Genomic DNA, 13,238 nt, shown 5'->3' with positions numbered 1-13,238 from the left:
GTAAGCCTCTTTCTCTGCAGTCTTTTTTTGGATAATAATAATAATAATAATAATAATAATAATAATAATAATAATTTATTATTTATACCCCGCCCATCTGGCTGGGCCTCCCCAGCCACTCTGGGCAGCTTCCATAGAAAGCAAAAATACAATAAAATATCACACGTTAAAAACTTCCCTGAACAGGGCTGCCTTAAGATGTCTTCTGAATGTCAGGTAGTTGTTTATCGCTTTGACATCTGCTGGAAGGGCGTTCCACAGGGCGGGCGCCACTACCGAGAAGGCCCTCGGCACTGGACCTCAGCGTCCGGGCAGAATGATGGGGGTGGAGGCGCTCCTTCAGGTATACTGGACCGAGGCCAGTAAAATATAAATATTTTATTTGGTTTCAAGATTCAAAATTACATTTTAACGCTCAATAATTATAATCCTGTTCTACAATACTAATGACTTCCTGCTCAGCCATCATCAGTGTTTATAACTGTAATTACATATAAGTGCATTTTAAAGTTCTGTCACATCGACTTTCATCCTCTTTAACAAGTTTCTTAATATAATCTATTATTTCCCCCCCTTAAACTACAAACCCCGCTGTGGACTGCATATATAAAGAGTTACTTTTAAAATAAACTAGAAAAGGTTTCCAGTCCTCACTGAAAGAATCTTACACTTGTCTCATCAGTACCATCAGTTTAGCTATCTCTGCATATTCCCTGCACTTTTTTTTTTAAAAAAATACTTTTGTTAGTTTTTTACACAAAATTTGAAATGACTAAATTCACTTTCAATATAATAATTTCTTACATTTCGACTTCCCATCCTTACGTCTGTGATGTTTCTGTTGTATCCCTTTATCTCCTGCCATAACTACCATTTATTTATTCTTCTTCCCTTCCCTATTATTCAAATCCTGCTTGCAATTTCATTTGGCTATAGTTTTCCCCCTCAAATAGTCCAAAAAGAATTTCCACTCTGACAGAATTCTCTTTCTCTCTTTATTTTGTTTAAGCATTTTTACAACTTATATATGCATCATACAATATTCCTCATTATCTCTTATCCTCAGACTTCCCAGTCCATCTCTCCATGGCATTGTAGGTAGTCTTTTGTCGGCTGCATAATCTATTATACCACCCATTTTCATCTCAAATCTTCCTTTATCTAATGTTACCTGCTGCTCATATGTTCATTCCTACTTGTAGGTTGATTATTATACCCTCTAAGATACTCTTCAAAACACTTTGAGTATCTTTGACAATGTTCTCATCTTTCTGATCTCTTATTTTTGCTGCCATCTCTGCATAGTCCATCCATATTCTATTCACTTCCTGTTCATAACTATTAGGTCATGATGTTCCCTCAAGTGCTTCTGGTAAGGAATGGCCTTGATATAAATATCTTTTAACCGTTTTTCTGATATAGGCAGCTTGCATGGGTTATCTTGTGCCGAAGTACCAGTGCTCATTTAATAGGGATGCGGGTGGTACTGTGGTCTAAACCACCGAGCCTCTTGGGCTTGCCAATCAGAAGGTCGGCAGTTCAAATCCCTGTGACAGGGTGAACTCCCATTTCTCTGTCCCAGCACCTGCCAGCCTAGCAGTTTGAAAGCACACCAGTGCTACTAGATAAATAGGTATCGCTGTGGAGGGAAGATAAACGGCATTTCTGTGCGCTCTGGTATCCGTCATGGTGTCCCGTTGTGCCAGAAGTGGTTTAGTCATGCTGGCCACATGACCTGGAAAGCAGTCTGTGGACAAACGCTGGCTCCTTCGGCCTGAAAGTGCGATGAGTGCCGCAACCCCATAGTCGCCTTCAACTGGACTTAACCGTCCAGGGATAATTTTGTTGTTGTTTAGTCGTTTAGTCGTTTAGTCGCCAGGCACTCCTGTCTTCCACTACCTCCCGCAGTTTGGTCAGACTCATGTTTGTAGCTTCGAGAACACTGTCCAACCATCTCGTCCTCTGTCGTCCCCTTCTCCTTGTGCCCTCCATCTTTCCCAGCATCAGGGTCTTTTCCAGGGAGTCTTCTCTTCTCATGATGTGGCCAAAGTATTGGAGCCTCAGCTTCAGGATCTGTCCTTCCAGTGAGCACTCAGGGCTGATTTCCTTCAGAATGGATAGGTTTGATCTTCTTGCAGTCCATGGGACTCTCCAGAGTCTCCTCCAGCACCATAATTCAAAAGCATCAATTCTTCGGTGATCAGCCTTCTTTATGGTCCAGCTCTCATTTCCATACATCACTACTGGGAAAACCATGGCTTTAACTATACGGACCTTTGTTGACAAAAACCTTTTTTTCTTTCTTTCTTTCTTTTCTTTTTTGGCGTATTTAATTATTGCACAAAATAACTGCAGTCACCTATTCATTTTGCTATTCTTCATTAACTTGGAATGGAAAGCTGCCTCAGGATGTCTGTTTGATCTCAAGGTTTCGAGGTTAAGCAACTAGCAGAACCACAAAAACTTGGTTCATTTCACCAGGGGCTCATAATCACCGCAGCATAGAGCTTTCACCTGAGGACTGACAATTAATAGCAATACTCTTAATCCTCTGTTGCTTACTGACACCAGTCTCAGAGGTGGGTTGTGTTAAAGCAACATTGTGCCCTATATTCCCATGGACTTCTACTGTGGAGACTTGCCTTCTGCTTCTCTGTATTAACGTTCCAGTTTTGCTTGCTGCTAGTCAACAGACAAAACCAAAAGCTGGGGAATAGATTACAATACCCCAAAGAGCGGAAAATTAAAAAGAAAAACCTCTTGCTGTTGGGCTCAAGTGCGAACACCCCTGCACCTGGAGATGAAGGATAAAAGGCTGTATTCATACAATTTTGCTCTTGTTCGAAAAGTCAAGTAGCAGAGGCTGCCACGTCACGAGTGATTCAGGAGGTCTTCCTTACTTTGGATTAATCATATAAAAGTGGTGGGGGTGGGGAGTAAATGATATCCTCTTGGAAAGAATATTATGTCCGAGTGGTGCATGCATTGATTTTATTATGGCATAGTAGCTAGAAGTTCTTAGACATCTGTGAGATGAATCATAGTCCACAGAACAGGAGCAATTAGCTACATTTTAGGCCAGGAAAGGTCTTGGAAGGTGTCTAATTGAGTGACTTGCAACAGTGCCAGGAAACAATGTGAATTTGACAAGAATCCCACAGTTCACATCTACATTGGCCCAGGAGGGACGTAATTTGTTAGCATGTACGTATTACCCTAGATAACCAATCCAATTCATTTCAGCAACCACCAAAGCCAGACATGTTTGGCTAACGACGTTTAAAAGTAAAGGATGTCGTTAAAGACAAATCATGTCGTTAAAGACAAAACTGTGATCATTTAAACATTAAAAGGAGTTTTTCTGGCATTCAAGGCCACACATTCTGTACAGACTAAGTTAAAAATAAGCTTTGTAGAACTCTTTTTTTAAAAAACAAAAACAGGGGTCCGTAGTTAATAAATCCGAAGGACCTTGTTAACCAAAGTGACATTCTATGCATGACAAATATAGCAGTTTTGTAAAGGAAAATAGGGTGGGGGTGGGGAGTTGGATTATATTTAGTTTGTGTGAAACATTCTGGCTTTTTTTACATGGATATTTCTGCTTTTTCCAGCAGCTGCGTTGCATGTTTGGGCTTATTCCTTATGGCTGTTCAGCTTTTGCTATTGCCTATGGTTCCCTGTTCAAAACAGTGACATTATTATTATTATTATTATTATTATTATTATTATGCCTTGAGATGGGCTATTGCTCACTGCACAAAAGTGGTGCATGTTCCTATGCTGGACTGTTGCTTATCACTTTCCTGGTGAAAGCACTGACCTTGCTAACGGTTACATATCTGGTCTGAGCTGTTCCAATCAATGCCCATGTCTTATCAAATGGTGGTTCTAGGTGGTGTTGTGCAGGTTGTCCTCTCGACAGTGGTGCCAACTTGAATAAAATATTGTGGGTATTGTGGGTGAACATATCAGACGACACAGTGATTCTTCAAACAGCTCTTGTTTATTCACAGGCCAGAACTGAACTGAACTGAAGGGTTCAGCCAACCTGCTTATATAGAGCTCCACTACAACGCAACAGTAACCACTTTCTGTAACTATCCAATCACTGAACGTCACTTTCAACCCCTTATTTGCATATGTGGACCTGAGTGAAAACTATCTACAGTATTCCCCCTGCTGGCCCAGGGTGAGAACTTCAGTACATAACTGTGGGGGCCCAGGTAAGCCCCACCCCAAATAATCGATCACAAGGCACAGTGCAAGCACACTATTTGAATGGGAATGCCCATCAACCTGGGCCCCTCAAATATTTTATTGTGGGGGCCGAAGCCTCCACAGTCCCTAGGAGCTGGCTCCTATGCCTCTTGATCAGGGCTGGACCAAGACATTTTGGCACCAGAGGCAAACTGCTAAGTGACCTATTCCCTGTTTTGTAATTGTGAACATGTGGAATTACTGAGAGGAGACTGAACAACGTACACTGAACAAACTGAAGTTTTTTGTAACTGATTTTCTGGATGTTGGCAAGTTGTACCTGGGAGAGGGGGCTTTGGCTGCAAAGACGCCTGTGTTTCCAGCAATGGTGTGTAAGTTTCTTACGTTGTGGCTCTAGCTGAGTAAACCCTCCACTCATCAATGTGGCTGCACTGTCATCATCAACCTTTGGTGTCCGTGCCAAGTCAGTGGCAGTCATGACTGCAGGGAGGACGGGAATGAAGAATTAATTGTCCAACAATTACGGCATCTTTATTTCATCTTCCCACAGTTATTAGTGAGCCTAAGCTCCCCACATCCTTTTCCGCACCTCTGCACAGAAGTCCTGCCTCCAGGACTGAGGCCTTAGGTCTGTGAGCCCACTTCTGTACGACTTTATTGCTCCTGTGAAATCTCATTGCTCTCATAGTTAATATATTTGTTCCATTTCACAGTGGGATACTGTCTGTTTCCAGATGTCTGCTTAAGTAAGCAATGGGGGCGTATCTGAGACTGACATCTGAGTTTTTCAGACACAGAAGTATGAGGGGGAGTCGAGTCAGAAGGTACCGCTTTTCAGAAGCTCTTTGATCTGTAGTGCATCTGTTCATCAATAAAATGTTTCTTTTGAAAAGAATACTATAATCACAGGCATTATGTTGTGTGGAGCAGAATATTGGTAGGAAAGGACTGGGGTGGGGGGGTGAGGGGTGGAAGGAAAGGGGATAATATTGTCCACAAACTGGCATATGTAGCTTAGGAAAATTGCATTGCTGGAGTAAGCCAGTTAAATGTGAACATTAAGAAGTTCTGTGTTTATCATAAATTCCCTCCAGATGTGAAGTTTGCTAGCGCTTGCTTCAAATGTATGGCAAATGCTTTGTGGCTTAAGTAGGTGTTGTGCAAATAGAACAGAAAGCAATTGCTACAGATCTGTGATGACAAGTTGACGGAATGGAGGAAGTTTAGCTTTGAAGAGATTGATGGGGCAGATTTCGCAGCCCAGCAGATTTCAAACCTGTATCTGTGCAATCCACAAGATGGCAACACATTCTTCCGTAACGCTGCTGATGATAAGACCAGAGGGAATGGCTTCAGACTCAAGAGAGATAATTTCAGCTAAGCAAAAATAAGAAACTGGGAGGGCGGACTGAAAAATCATCCCAGTTTGAATGAGGTCAACGCCGTGGGAGATCTTTCAAATGGGTTCAAAATAGAACTTGCAGCATTTTGTTGCAGGTCACGCTGTAACCACTGCTCTTAAGAGGAATGTCCCTGTTCTGGACTCCTGCCAGCCTGCAGCAGAAGCTTTGTAGCACTTTAATGGAGCTCATGGGCAGCGTTTGCATGTTCAGGAGCAGCTGACAGGAGGGGCAGTGGCACATAACCGGTCCCCTGGCACTAGCATCACTGCAGCTTATCAGGAGAGGTGAGGTCAGCATGGTGTGGACACCCCATATCCACCCATGTTTCAGCACACAAACACACCTGGAAAGCTGCAGCAATCCCGGTGCTAGGAGGCCAGGTCAGTTCTGCCTCCCCTCCCTGCCAGCTGATCCAGGTGTGTGTGTGGGGGGGGGTGAGTTTTCAGAAAAGGGAAAAGGGAAAAGGAAAAAAAAATGACATTGGTTTTTCTTAAGCCTACCCCTCCTGTGCCATTTAAAGCTGGATATGGCTATTAGTATGGGACGCGGGTGGCGCTGTGGGTTAAACCACAGAGCCTAGGACTTGGCGATCAGAAGGTTGGCAGTTCGAATCCCCGCAACGGGGTGAGCTCCCGTTGCTCGGTCCCTGCTCCTGCCAACCTAGCAGTTTGAAAGCACAAAGTGCAAGTAGATAAATAGGTACTGCTCTGGCGGGAAGGTAAACGGTGTTTCCGTGCGCTGCTCTGGTTCGCCAGAAGAGGCTTAGTCATGCTGGCCACATGACCCGGAAGCTGTATGCCGGCTGCCACGGCCAATAAAGCGAGATGAGCACCGCACCCCAGAGTCGGCCACGACTGGACCTAATGGTTAGGGGTCCCTTTACCTTTACCTTTATGGCTATTAGTGCTGAACCCGAGCTCTTTATTGCTGTTTAGACAGAGGTTCTACAGAATGGGGGAAGTATCCTTTATCTTTCCCCTCTCCTGAAACCTCTAACATACAGTGCAGCAATGAGAGTTTTTGAATCTTGTGTTGTGCATCCTCCAAACCCCGGTCCTCCCCTCCTAAGATACTACACTGTTATGGGCTTCATAATGGTGGGTATCCCTTGCAAGTGACCGCAGTTCCTGGAGACAGACAGTCAGGTCCTGCGTCCATAGCAGTGACCAGAGGAGGATTGACTGCTGGGCAGAGTGCAGAGAGAAGAAATGCCTTGGTGCATCTGCAGCAGCACAACTGGATGCCTTCTTCTGCCCCAGCTGCAACAAAATATAAAGGTAAAGGTAAAGGTAAAGATACCCCTGACCATTTGGTCCAGTCGTAGCTGACTCTGGAGTTGCGGCGCTCATCTCGCTTTACTGGCCGAGGGAGCCGGCGTACAGCTTCCGGGTCATGTGGCCAGCATGACTAAGCCGCTTCTGGCGAACCAGAGCAGCGCACGGAAACGCCCTTTATCTTCCTGTCGGAGTGGTACCTATTTATCTACTTGCACTTTGACGTGCTTTCGAACTGCTAGGTTGGCAGGAGCAGGGACCGAGCAATTGGAGCTCACCCCGTCATGGGGATTCAAACCGCCGACCTTCTGATCGGCAAGTCCTAGGCTCTGTGGTTTAACCTACAGTGCCACCTGCGTCCCTAATCAAGACAACTAGCGTTTGGCTAAACCTGACCCAAATCTGTTTAGAAGACATTTCATCACCATTACCAATAGCCACTAATAGACTAGTCTGGTCAACTCAGCTGATGCCTACCCCCTACTTTGCACTGACCCTAAGGATGACACACCAGTAACATTGACTGGACTGAACCTTAACAGGTGAGTAGAGAGATAGTTCATGAGGTGTGAGAGTCCCAGTGTGTCCAAAGCTTTGTTAAAACCGATACCTTGAGCCCAGAAGGAAATTGGCAAGTCCTAGGCTCTGTGATTTAACCCACAGTGCCACCCGCGTCCCGTGCAACAAAATATCTTTCTCCTTTATTGGTCTCTACAGCCACAGCAGACACTGCAACTCTCTGACGGTTTGACTTCACCCCCAAAGGCACACTTCCGCATTGTTTCCCAAGACAGACAGATGCCAGCGATGGGCTTCAGCGGCCACATGCCTCTCCTCCTTGCTTCGCTTTCCTTCTCTAACCCTCTGGGGGCATCTTCAACATTTTGTGCTCTAACTACTCTCAGCATTGTGCAGCAATGACCTGGAAGCTCCTAGGTCCTTGTTGAGCTATGCATTAACATTTCTCATTCTTTTAACTTGCAAGTTTTGGAATACCCATGGAGTCCATTTTGGGGCATCATTTTGGGGCATTTTTGGGGGCATCATTTTGGGGTTGTTCCATTGTTGCTTCCAAAGTGTTCAGTACACGATTACCCAAGTTTCGAATGAGAGAGAATCAAATTTGCATGAAGAGGGGATGGAGAAAAAAACAGATTTGTTGTGACTGTGAGATAGGAGTTGGGAACTGGCTCACAAATTCAGATTCTGAATCACAAATCCAGCATGCATGGGACTTCTGCCTAATATTCATTCCCTCCCTGCCATTTTTCCCTTCTACACTGCCAAGAGGAATGAGAGGAAAGGGGTTGGTAGCACATGCCAAAATTATTCCTGCAATTCTAACACTAGTTGGTTTAGGTTAGAAGTGCAATACTCCTGCTATCAACAATACAGGAGAAGATGACAAAGGATCAGCAGTTCAGGAATGCAGTGATGTTCCTTCGGCAATTTTTGACTTTGGGATGTGAATGTACCTGCGAGCATTTCAAGACTGCCACTATATCAAGGTCAGATTCAGTCACATATCAGTAAATACAGGTTGTGCAGTTATAGTGGATTGGGAGATCTTGAGTGACAAACCCCCTTCTTCAAACGACCAGCCTTTTTGCAGTAAGAAAAGTGACAGGAAAAGACACCGGAAAGTGTGGGATGACACTTGCTTCAATACAACATCACCTAACCTCTCTAACAAATCAAGATGAAAACTAATTAAACAGCCAGTATTGCCTAATCCCTCTGTGCACAGATCAGGATGATTGCTCAGGAAATAGGTCATCTGGAAGTCTAAGGCTAGAGCCTGTTCTGAGCTTAGCTTTAAGAGGCTGCTGGTACATTGAGCAACGTTTCATTTGACCTGTTGTATATAAGGTCAGTTGTATATAAGGACGTGGGTGGCGCTGTGGGTTAAACCACAGAGCCTAGGACTTGCCGATCAGAAGGTCGGCGGTTCGAATCCCCGCGACGGGGTGAGCTCCCGTTGCTCGGTCCCTGCTTCTGACAACCTAGCAGTTCAAAAGCACGTCAAAGTGCAAGTAGATAAATAAGTACCGCTCCTGCGGGAAGGTAAACGGCGTTTCCGTGCGCTGCTCTGGTTCGCCAGAAGTGGCTTAGTCATGCTGGCCACATGACGTGGAAGCTGTACCCTGGCTCCCTTGGCCAATAAAGCGAGATGAGCGCCGCAACCCCAGAGTTGGTCATGACTGGACCTAATGGTCAGGGTTCCCTTTAGCTATATAAGGTCAGAAGTACAAATATGTCAATAAGCTTTGATAAAATGTGCAATGTTGGTAACAGCGTGTGGGTACATATGGATAGAACCAACCTTGCAACATGAGCAGTAGGCAAGAATGAAATCCAATTTGCCTTTGTTTAACCCTACTGTTTTGTGTCAACACTATGCATGGGAACGTTAAACAAACATACAAACACATACCATTTCCCCAATCTGCCCTTCAGCTGCAGCAATTCCTTCCATCATATTTATGCAAAGCAAGTAAGCAGAGAGGGCCAAGGTTGAATTTCAGCTTGATTTGTAATGATTAATGTTGCAGCAGAAAACAACTGGCATAGAGGGTGAATTAAAGGGGGGAGTTGTTCTGTTTACATCTTGACACTGATACCTCCTGGTAACTTGTTGAAGGGGAGAGAGGATTCCCTTTCTGTTTCGAAAGTAACAGACCAGAGTTTTTCTAGGCCATACTCCATCACTGTGACCGGGAAAAGCAAACAAACAGAATCTCCTCACGGCGTTTAGCATGGCGCTGGGATTTCGGTGCCAGCTCAGTGTGTACAGAGTTATTGGCACACTCCAGGGGAATCCGCTTGATGCCAATGCAATAGAAAGATGAGGGCCTCCCTCCCCCCCCCCCCATTCAACAATTCTCAGGGGTTGTCCCTTCCCCCACCACGATCGTTTCCTGCTATAGAATCAATTGCAGAGTTCGCTGTGAGGGACTCAGAGGCTGTTTCTCGTTTTTTTAAAATGAGCTGTCAAGATTTTTTGGTGGGAGCAGCGGGCGTGGTGCTGCAGAGCTGCTCTACTGACAGGGATTGCTTTCGCTTACTTAGATGGGACAGGGATGAGGTCAGGGCTCTGTAGCTGCACCTGAACAGTCCCGGCTTCACTAGCCGATTGCTCTGTTGTGACACCATTCAGGTAATGCAGAACCTCCAAGTGTCCTATTTTCCAGGGAAGGCCCTGAATTTGCATAAGCCATCTCAGTTTCAGATTTGATCCCAAAATGTCGCGATTTTCATTAGGATGTCCCTATTTTCATTGGATAAATGATGGAGGTTATAGAATAAAAGTAAAGGTACCCCTGACCATTAGGTCCAGTCGCAGACGACTCTGGGGTTGCAGCACTCATCTCGCTTTACAGGCTGAGGGAGCCAGCGTTTGTCCGCAGACAGTTTTTCTGGCTCATGTGGCCAACATGACTAAGCAAAACCAGAGTAGCGCACGGAAATGCTGTTTACCTTCCCGCCGGAGCGGTACCTATTTATCTACTTGCGCTTTGATGTGCTTTCAAACTGCTAGGTGGGTAGGAGCTGGGACTGAACAACAGGAGCTCACCCCGTTGCGGGGATTCGAACCACCGACCTTCTGATCGGCAAGCCCTAGGCTCAGTGGTTTAGACCACAGCGCCACCTGCGTCCCACTGGTTATGGAATAGGGTGTTCCTATTTTCATCAGAGAAATGTTGGAGGAGTATCGCTGTTGGCAGCTCCACAGCACCACCACACCGGCAAATCCTTCTTTTCAGGCAAGCTTTTTACAACTAAGATGTTGTTTAACCCCACCTCCCTCTCTTTAATCCACAGTTGTACTGACGTTACATTATTGGTGCTGTAATTTTAATGGCACTCTCATTTGTTTTTAAATGGTAACCCTCTTTGATGTCATTTGTTGAAAACCAGTCTGTGCATTTGCCCAACAAACAAATGGCCTGATGAAACGGCGGTGTTTCCACCTGCTTCCTAAACACCAGAAGGGAGCCAGCTGTGAAGGTCTGCAGCATTCCATAAGAGGAGTGCCACAACTGATAAGGCCCTGCTGCTTGTGGGTGGTAGACTGGTAGAGGCAGCATCTGGAGTGACCTTTGGGTGACCTATGTGTCCAGAGAGCTGTGCACAGAAGGAGAAATTTGCTGGCACTTGGCCTGTCTTTTGAGTTGTTTTGGATTTTTTCGGATGAGAGAAAATTAAGACCAAGCAACTGGATTGGTCCTGGATTTCTAGGATTAAGGGATAGATTTATGAAGTGGTAAACAGAAGAAGTCGAAATAAATTTAAAAAATTTAAAAAATTGTCCAGTAGCACCTTAGAGACCAACTAAGTTTGTTCTAGCTGAAGAAGTGTGCAGGCACACTAAAGCTTATAGCCAGAACAAACTTAGTTGGTCTCTAAGGTAAATCTAAAGGTAAAGGACCCCTGACAGTTAAGTCCACTCACGAATGACTCAGGGGTTGTGGTGCTTATCTCATTTTACTGGCAGAGGGAGCCAAAGTTTGTCTGCAGACAGTTTTTCCCAGTCTACTGGACAATTTTTTAATTTTTTAATTTATTTTGACTGCGTCAGACCATCACGGCAACCTACCTGAATCTAAACAGAAGAAGGTAGTCCTTTTTTTGTTCTCCCAGTATGGCAGACAGTTGTTAGATGAGGGAGCAACTTCCTGTGGGAAATGTAATTACTTTTGCCATTCCCTTTTCATGTTCAAGATCTGCCCCTATAATCAAGTGCTGTATTCATTCTCCAAAGCTCTGCTGTTTATCCTCACAGCATCATACACATAAGTCTTCACAACAAACACTGGAGGCAGCCTGGTCAATCATTCCTAGAAAGTCTCACTAGGTGGGGTAGTACCTCTGGAAAACCACAAACAGAAGCTGAGACTGTGTGCTAGCTTTGTTCAGGGAGCTTTTTGGGGGAAAAGACAGGTTGGCCGTCTTCCTTCTCCTGCCAAATTACTGCACGGTACTGTTACCCAGTTTGCTTTCCCCTTCTCTTATTTTAAAGGCTCAGCTTTGGACGTGGTGAGTGTTAGGAGGACAGCACCCTTTTCGACCATAAGAAAAAAGTTACCCATGCAAGTGTTGACTGTAACAGGTACTTTAATTATGAATGGCATGAATGAGCCGTCACCCTTGTCCTGGCAAATTGGTTCTGTCACATGGAATCCAGCATTTGGGGAGGAAATCAGCTTTCACTGCGGGCTGCCAAGCCCAAATGAGCTTCATAAAGCACCTGCAGATCTGAGCATCAAGCAATTATTTCACTATCTTGCCTAAAAACAAAATGGGCCCTGGCCTTCTCTAACCTTTGGCCTTTTACAGCTAACATAAACTAATTATATTTGCAGTATGGAGGGAAAATCTTTCTGCAGTTCCCCCTGGGAGTTGTCACACATGCTTTGTGCAGCGTTGTCAGATTAGCATTGTGTCCGCTCAAGATACAGTGGGCCTTCATCAGCTCACAGCTCTAGAAAGCTGGGTTGTTTAAGTGCTTAAAGAGATACAAGCAGTGGGCAGGAACTTGCCTCAAACAGAACCTCTCTCACCCCGGCTGGTTCTGTGACAATGGTCTTCGCTGCTTACACTGCCCATTTAGTGGCGGAACAAAAAAACCCTTGTTCAGCATCACTTAGCAGCAATTACAGCCCGTCAAAACAGTTTTTGTTTTATGACAACGTGTTAATGGGCCCACGGTTGGGTGTGAGGAATAACCCAAGCCGCATGCATTAAAGCAAGGTTAGAGGTTAATTGAGACTTTCTAACACAGCGCATGAGATTTTTGCAACCTTTTGCGGAGAGGAAAATTGCAGACAAAAAGGAGATAATGTGATACAATTAGTTGGGAAGCACGAGGGTCAGAATTCCCAGATGCAAAGGAAAACTGGCCGAGTGAATCAGGCCAGACAGGCCACCTGGACCATAACAAGTGCCAAAAATATCTGCACTCATTTTATCCTTATTTTATTTTTGCCTCGTGAATGAGGAAGTAGGTGGCAGGCTTCTCCTTCGCAGTGTTTACATATATAGAAAGAAATACTAGGCCAACTTCGTGAGTGATGGTAAGGCATTGTAATTTGTGTTTTGGATCATTAAAGTGCTGCACAGTTTCTCAAATACATCTCTGAAGTCTTCTAACTTTAACCAAGCTTTGCTATGTCAGACATGCTTGAGGTTTTTATCAGCTTGCTCAGCCTTCTTGAAATATTTCCCCTGCCTTAGAGCATTATTAAACTTGGTGTACAGTGGTACCTTGGTTCTCAAACTTAATCCGTTCTGGAAGTCCATTCCAAAACCAAAGCGTTCCAAAACCAAGGCGTTCTTTCCC

At 44.8% G+C, this 13,238-nt stretch overlaps 1 long non-coding RNA gene across 3 annotated transcripts in view; it reads left to right on the top strand.

The window, feature by feature from the left end:
* The window catches only part of LOC309338477, a 145,614-nt gene that overhangs the window by 98,746 nt on the left and 33,630 nt on the right, over positions 1-13,238 (top strand). Inside the window, exons 4-5 of one of the 3 annotated variants that reach the window (XR_014154913.1) lie at positions 4,772-4,849; positions 4,935-5,116. The exons of 1 other annotated variant lie outside the window; for it this stretch is intronic. This is a non-coding gene — a long non-coding RNA (uncharacterized lncRNA). Of the gene's footprint in view, positions 1-4,771; positions 4,850-4,934; positions 5,117-13,238 lie in introns of those variants that run through there. One more of the 3 variants, XR_014154912.1, reaches the window with a different exon arrangement.

This window comes from Podarcis erhardii (genome assembly GCF_964252035.2).
Source record: "Podarcis erhardii genome assembly, chromosome: 3".
Lineage (NCBI taxonomy): Eukaryota > Metazoa > Chordata > Lepidosauria > Squamata > Lacertidae > Podarcis > Podarcis erhardii.
Note: the sequence above shows the minus strand (reverse complement) of the source record. Positions and strands in the feature narration are given on the sequence as shown.